The following is a 7,162-nucleotide window of genomic DNA, read 5'->3' as shown; positions in this document are numbered from 1 at the left end:
TTTAGCGCTTATTACTGAAAGCTTATTTTCTGAGAAATGACCAAGATACAGTGTAAAAAGAAACCTAAAACTGATACTCAGGGGTTTTTTTAGACCTCTTCTTTTCACAGATTTCTTTAGCATCAATTTCAATTTAGATGCTAATCTCATTTTTGCATTTTGGGGGAGTGTGACTTGAAACCTGTGTGATTTGAAGCATAACATAAGGGCGCACTTTATATTACGCTCCTATTATAGAGTTGATCATATCAACATAAACAGCATATATCAGGGTCTTGGAAATGTGCTGCAGAAACATTTCACATGACACTTTAAAGAGAGTCTAGATGGGGGAAGATCCGAGTTTCTTTTCTTTAAACTACCACTGTAAAAGAGAAAAAGAAAAAGGGAGAGAAAAGGGGCAAAAGCAAAACAGAAAAATCAAAATGAATGGAGTAAATTAATTACTGTTCTAAAATGGAAGATAAAAGAAAAGATCTTGCCAAATATAAGACAGGGTAAAATCTTGCTCTCTACATCAAAGTAAATTAAAATTAATTCCAGTGTTTTCTGCAAATTCTTTTAGATTTGCACTAGTCTAGGTGACAGATGGAATTAGTCAGGCTTTACATCAGTTGCTCTGAGAGCAGAATTTGTCTCTGTAACACTGCAAGAGGGAGGGCTGTCTTTCAGTGCAAAGAATCCTTCTATTGATCCTACATTTTCCCTCCCTTTGTTTGCCCTTAGCTATTCATATTAGTTTTAAATTCCCTTTGTTCACTCTCTTTCCTTTGCTTCCCAGTCTGTGTAAAAGATTCTGAAACATGCTTCATTACCAGTTTCCACTCCCACATTTTAGATTTATTTTTACAACCCTCCTACCTCTGCAGTAATTCTTCTCAACACTGTTCCCACAATACCAATGTCTGCTGCTTCCTATCCCTCAGGCACTCACACTGTCATACCAAACACTGTTTAGTCTTTTACTTGAAGAAAAATGCTAGCACACCACAACAAGCTGAGGTGCACATGTTCTTCTCTTATACTGATTTTACTGATTTTCGATGCAGCTATTATCTCAGTTTATTCAATAATTCTTTCTAAGGTCTTTCCATCATAAGGAAATCTGGGCTGCCCTTCCAGGAGCACATAAAGTCACCTAAAGTCTTTTGGTCACATTTTCAACAAGAGGTAATACAGCTAAGTTAAATAATTTTCTGTCAGAAAGTTCTCTTTAGCCAGACAAAATGTACCCATACAAAATTTATAAATCTTCTTAAACTTTTTTCCTTATCTTCCTATCAACACCCTGTCTTACCTAAACCACACAACAGCTTATCATTAGCCAAGCACCACTTCACATCTGCACATGAAAACATAACATTAGTTGTGAAGGGGTTTACACACAGCATGTGCAAACCCATTCAGAGTAGCAGACAGCAAAGGTTCCAGTTTCAAGGAAAACGTCATGGTCTGCTGCTCCAATCCATGCAGAGATCTAACACAAGGCTGTTTTGCAATTGCAAACATTTATGGCCCTCTAGATTCCCTTAGAATTACTATTATTTCTAACTGGAAAGCATAGCTTTGTGATTACAGAGTTGAACAGGAATTAAAAAGCAGGTTGCTATTCAGTTATTCCTCTTAGCTCCCTCATGGACAGTGAACAAATAATCTTTGTTTCCTGTGCTTCAGTTTCTTTTCCTGTACAGTGCATTCTGAATACTGTCATGGTTAGTCATCTATATTTATGGCATGAATGGCTTGTGTACAGAGCGTGCAGTAAGTTTTAATCAGGTACATGCATAAGCACATTCAGAAAAAACCTAATGTTCACCTAGAGAAAAACATGTATTTTCTTATGCACAGTATACATTACTTTATTCAAAGCATATGTGGACACCATTGCAGTAATTATTCTGTCATTTACATTGACTGAACTTTCCAGTCTATATCCATTGCAATTGCATCAAGAAATAGAGATGAAATTGCCACAATCTGCTCCTGACCTGACTTTAACTAACCATAAATTGTGTTTGTACTGCCTAAGCTACTGTAACTTTCCATCTGCATGTGCTTTTGGCCATTTTTCCCTGGATAAAGCTATTACACTTCACACAGCACTTGAATTTTGAAAAAGAACAAGCACAACTACATTAAAATAGAAAGGAAGGAGATGATGGGTCTGGTAAGGTAGGGAAATTACTAATCCTTTGTTTTGGTGGGACTGTCCAAAGCAGTTCTTCACACACAGCAAATTGAAATGTGATGGTATCATGTGCCAGCCTTTGGATGTAATAAGAGTGAAGATGAGGTGAAATGTGCTTCAGCATATGTTAGCAGGCAAACTTTGTCCCCTACTCCATGAAATGTCGGAATTGCAAACATTTGCCTGTTGCCTGTAGCTTTTTCAGGAGTTCACATTTGGATGCGTCCAGTGCTATCTGTAAAACAGATTGCTCTGCGGGAAGGCCTTCAGCAATGGTCAAATGCAGACCTGCAGGGATACAGAATGAACACAGGGACACGCAGTGGGTTTAGCACTTTATTATGCAGTCTGTTTAAATAGACTTTCAGAGAGGAGTTCCTGCTTCATCTAGTTTCACCTTTTAGATAATTGTGGATGTATAAGCAGGATCCTCATTTCTCCATCTGAGGTGTGTTTTCACAGCATGAGACACTGGCACAGTGCTGTGGCATCTTGTTAACAGACAAGGTTATTTTGTCAGCAAGCAACTGAGTCCCAGGAATGTCTTAGTACAGTTTAATGAAATCACACAAATTATTTGCCTGGCTCTTGTAATGAATGCACAGACATTAAATCACATAGACTTTGAAGTGAAGTCTTTGCAACTAGCAATGATTGGATGATAAAATTGTTTTTCAGTAAAGTTTGATGTTTTAACTGTTTTTCCAGTGTGGGGTTTTTGGGTGTTTGGGAGTTTGGGGTGTGTTCAGGGTTGTTAGTTTTCTTGTTGTTATTGGGGTTTTGTGACTTTTTGTTTTCAGGAGCATTTTTTGTGTTTGCTTTGTGGGTTTTTGGCTGTTTGGGATGGGTTGGGTTGAATTTTTATTTGGTTGGTTGGTTTGGTTTGGTCTATACTTAGGTTTGTCAGCAAAACAGACTCTTCTCATTGTGGCTTTTTCCTGACTGACTGACTGACTTACTGAATGACTTACTGAATGACTGACTCTAAGGACCACTGGAAAGATAACAGGGCCATTCAAGTGAATTTTAAAACAAACTCTTAATCTGAAACAGATAACTGTTTTGAAAAGCTGTCTAATACAAAGAAACAAACTCAAGAGAGAATCTATCAACATGACTAAGAATATCTGTGAGTCCTGTAGGAGTCAAGACAGACATACACATTTCCATCCAAAGAAAATCTCACTGTATTTAACCACATCTTAAGGAGACATGCATCTGTTTGCAGCTAAATGCTCTGGAGCTGTAGGAAGTTCTGTGCCCTAGGATTTGCCCTGGGCTGAAATTAAAGTACTTGGAAAAAAATATTTACTGAGAAACAGGAAATCTCTTAGATTTAGACAGGTTTTCCAGAAACTGAGCATTTAATAAGCATGTTTGTAATAGAAAATGCTGTGAAAGAAACTGTATGTAGCTTCTAAAAGCCCTCACTGAGATTTGGAAAGCACAAGCAGGGCAGAGAAAAAAGGAGAAGCCATGAAAATAGCACTGCTAGGTATACCTTGACTCTGGAGAACATGAGCAGCCAAAATTGCTTCAGGTAACTGCTTCAAAGAGTGAAGCTTCAGCACGTGCTAACACCCTCAATGCTGGACAGTCAACCATCACAGCAGGAGCTTCCCAATTTTCCTGAAACACCTTTGCTACACACAGATATGCTAGCACCTACCTTTTACTTCCCAATAAGAAACCAACAACATCTACAAGTTTTCCTGATGTCACTATCAGAAGGGAGCCTTTCGCAAAGGATTCTTAACTCTTTACTCATTTTCTTCATCTCTCTATCCCATTAGTCATATAGGAAGAGAAAGGCATTTAATTTTTTTTGTATGCTTACTAGTATTAATACAGCTGAGTCAACTAAAGAAGATTAGATCTTTCTAATAATTTTAAACATGAGGAAAGACATATTTTTTTTCTATACTGCATAATACAGATGTATATGATATAATAAGGTGAATATGTTGTTGTACTCCTATTTTAGTCAAAAATCTCACCTACATTACAGGAACCACCTACCACTCAAACCAGGTATGAATAATAAATTTTAGCACATTGGCAAAGAGCAATATCACCTTCATTCTGTGGGACCTCACAAACATTTGTTATGTGTGTTCAACAGCAAGTAGAGTAATACTCTCATAGTTGGCTCTGGGCCTCAGTTTTGATCTGGATCACATTGGGTTGTGATTTCTGTTGTTATTCAGAAAGTAACCACATCTAATTATCTGTCCCCTTTTACAACAAGATGGAAGTTGCAGGACTGTCTGATTATTTCAATGACATTCCCATTTGAAGACCTGCACTTTTATGAAATTGAACCTCATTAAATCAAAGGTCCTTTTCTATGTTATACTGTTATATATCAACTCCCTTCACTGCAGACACTTTCATTTGACATTACTTTTATCCCGTTTTAATGTACTGTGAGTGTCAGAGCAGTCCTGGCATATGACATTATTTTTGACAACGTTCCATTTTATCATTTGCAAATTCTTGGCATGTTAAAAACTCCTGTTGATTGAACATCCCAAAGGGAAGGAGGCAGGTAAAAGTGAAAAGAGTAAGAAGATGAGATATGAAAATCCTGACACTCATGTTTATTTCACAGATTAATTATTGCAAGTAATTTGATTTCCAAGGATTTATGAGGTCAGCTGTATTTGCTGTAATTTATTTAGAACATAATTTCCAGATTTCAAATAGGCATCAGCCCTGCCTTACGTGTTGCTTCCAGCCTCAACTTTTTCTATTTCATGTGATAAATATTTTGATGTAAAGTTCTGTAGCTAATTTAAAGTGATCATTTTACAGAAGATATTGTTGCTTGTTTTATCTGGCACTATTGCCCAAACACAGCTTAAGGAGATGTTGAAATAATTAGGCTGAAAAGAATTCACTTTTTAAATATCACTCAGTTCTAAAAATGTTGAGAGGTACCTCAACAGATCATCTAGTCTAAACTTCCTGTTCAAACAAGGCGTGGATTGCTGTGGGCTGTGTCCTGTTGGATTTTGAGTATCTCCAAGGATGGAGACTCCACATTCTCTAGGTAAACTGTCCCACAAACCAGTCTTGCCAGTGGAAAAAAAAGAAAACAACTTACCCTCTGCCACCTGCTCCTGCCCCCCCAGAAAAAACTCTACCCACCTTTCCCTTATGTTTAAATGAAATTTCTTGTATTTTTCCCTATGCCCATTACCTCTTGTCTTACTCCTGTCACTTTTTCATCTTTGAGGTCCTTTGCTAGACTTGGTCCAGTCTTTTGATGTCTTACTTGTACTGGGGAGCCCAGCATAGGACCCAGTACTCCAGATGACTACAGGGAAAGTATCACCTCCCTCTACCTGTGAGCAGTGCTCTGCCTCATGCAGCTCTTAATTCTTTTGACCTTTCTGTTTTCCACAAAAGCACATTGTTGGCTCATGGCAAGTTTGGTGTCCACCAGGTCAAGTAATTTTCTGCCCCACTGATTTTCAGCTGATCAACCCCCAGCCTCTCTTGATGAATGGGATTAATTTTATCCAAATGCAGAATTTTGCACTTACCTTTGTTGAGATTCATGAGGTTGCTGCTAGTTCATTTCTTCTCCAGGCTCCTCCAAGCTGCAGCACACCCATCTTCTCTATCAACCACTCTTCTCACACTTTTTGAGGAAACACTCTCTCCCATAATCCAAGTCACTAAAAAGGACATTAAATAGCATTTGCCTCAGTTTTAATCTCTGGAGTACTTCACTAGTAACTGGCCTCAATCTGAAACTTGTGCTCTGATCACAGCTATGAAAACCAGTTTTCAATCCACCTCACAGTCCATATATTTAGCCCAAATTTCATCAGTTTATCAGTGAGAATGTTATAGGAAATGGAGTTGAAAATCTTGCTAAAGATATGATGAACAGCATCCAATGCTTTTCTCTCATCCACCATGACAATCACGTCATCATAGAAGTCTATGAAGTTAGTCACACATGATTTCCCCTTTATAAATCCCTGCTAATGACTTCAAATTACTTTCTTGTCCTTCATGTGTTGGGAAATGTTTTTGAAGAGGATTTAGTCCATCGCTTCCATCAGATAAAGCAGAGACTGACTGGCCTGTGTTGCACTGGATCCTCCTTGTTTTCCTTCAGGAAGGCAGAACTGGCAATTGCTTTTTTTCCAGTACTCAGGAATCTCTCTCACTTGCCAGAGACTTTCAAAGCTAATCAAGATTGTTCTTGCACTGAAATGTGTCAGTTCCCTCAGCACTCAGGTGCATCAGGTTCCAGGGACTCATGTATGTCCCGTTTTTTTTTTTTATATGCCTGGGTAGATTCTTATTGCCCTGGAATCCTGGAATTCCTTAAGACAGGTCTTACCAGTAAAGACCAAGGTGAGAGTAACAAAGACTCCTTTTGCTTTTTCAATGTCCTTTGTGATGATATCCCCTTTCCCATACTTTTCTTCAACTTCCTTCTGCTGCTTATGCATATGTAGAAACTTTCTTGCACTTCAGCTTCAGAAAGGAGCTGAGCTCCAGAAGGGCTTTGGTTTTCCTAACTCAGTACTTTTATGTTAGTCCAGTGTTTATTTATTTATGTTAGTCCAGGCAGTTCAAGCAATTAGTCCAAGCAGTTTTTCTCTGCTTCCACTTTTTGCACTGTTTCATTATGTTTAAGTTCAGTCAGAAGCTCCTTGATCATCCGTGAAGTCCTCCTGTCAGTCAAAATGGACCTTTCTTGATCTTGGAGGTGGCAAACCTTGAAAATCCATCAGTTTTCATGGATATGTCTTCTCTCTAGGACTGCAACTCATGGATTATTCTAAGCAGATTTCTGAAGAGTATTGAAGAATCTCTCCAAAAGTCCAAGTTGTGACCCTACTTTTTTTCTGTTTCCTTCTTTCAGATTCCTTATCACCTCATGGACACCATGGCCTGTTCCTGAGGTTTACATCCTCGCCAATTCTTCCTTGTTTGTGCTCTGTCCAACAG

The sequence above is a fragment of the Passer domesticus genome, chromosome Z, assembly GCF_036417665.1.
Source record: "Passer domesticus isolate bPasDom1 chromosome Z, bPasDom1.hap1, whole genome shotgun sequence".
Lineage (NCBI taxonomy): Eukaryota > Metazoa > Chordata > Aves > Passeriformes > Passeridae > Passer > Passer domesticus.
Note: the sequence above shows the minus strand (reverse complement) of the source record.